Below are 879 nucleotides of genomic sequence, written 5' to 3'. Positions count from 1 at the left end.
ATATCGGTGTGTGTGCACTTGTGTGTATATGGGTGTGTGTGTGCGCGCGTGTGTGTATATGGGTGTGTGCATGTGTGTATATGGGTATGGGTGTGTGTGTGTGCATGTGTGTATATGTGTGTGTGTGTGCATGTGTGTATATGGGTGTGTGTGTGCATGTGTGTATATGGGTGTGTGTGTGCATGTGTGTATATGGGTGTGGGTGTGGGTGTGTGTGTGCGCGTGTGTGTATATGGCTGTGGGTGTGGGTGTGTATGTGCGCGTGTGTGTATATGGGTGTGTGCGCATGCTTCTTGTGCACGCCTTTGTGTGTATCCCTACACCCTGAGGTGACAGCCTCACCCCCGTCCCCTCCCTGCTTGGACGTGTAATGCCCGCCTCCCAGCAGCAGGCAGCCCGTGACCAGCTCTTCCGAATACCATGTGACTGTGCGCTTGTCCCCTTCCAGGTGGAGCCGGCCACTCCACAGCCGGCAACCAGCAAGGTACGGCCCGGGGGCGGGGCTCCCGGCCTTCTGAGGGGCGGGCTCCCCACGTGGCTGCAGAGGGGCCCGGGCAGGCGAGGTATTGTTTCCACGGAGGGCTTTCAGGGACCACCTTCTCTCTGTGTGTGGGCGTTCAGAAGCTCCTTCCAGACGGGGTCTGTCCCACGGGGGTCAGAGAAGGAGACGTGGGGACTGACTCGGAGCTGCAAGATGCCTGATGCTCTGGGGACCGACTCAGAGCTGAAAGATGCCTGGGGCTGTGGGGACCAACTTGGAGCTGCAAGATGCCTGATACTCTGGGGACCGACTCAGAGCTGAAAGATGCCTGGGGCTGTGGGGACCAACTTGGAGCTGAAAGATGTCTGGGGCTCTGGCAACCGACTTGGAGCTGACAG

General features: G+C 58.8%; 1 long non-coding RNA gene across 1 annotated transcript in view; it reads left to right on the top strand.

Moving 5' to 3' along the window:
* Window positions 1–244: 244 nt before the first annotated feature.
* The window catches only part of LOC104987232, a 7967-nt gene continuing 7332 nt past the window's right edge, over window positions 245–879 (top strand). Inside the window, exon 1 of the long non-coding RNA XR_825106.1 lies at window positions 245–484. This is a non-coding gene — a long non-coding RNA (uncharacterized LOC104987232). The remainder of the gene's footprint in view (window positions 485–879) is intronic.

This window comes from Bison bison, unplaced genomic scaffold (genome assembly GCF_000754665.1).
Source record: "Bison bison bison isolate TAMUID 2011002044 unplaced genomic scaffold, Bison_UMD1.0 scf7180017845980, whole genome shotgun sequence".
Classification (NCBI taxonomy): Eukaryota; Metazoa; Chordata; class Mammalia; order Artiodactyla; family Bovidae; genus Bison; species Bison bison.
This window is presented reverse-complemented; position numbering and strand designations above follow the sequence as displayed.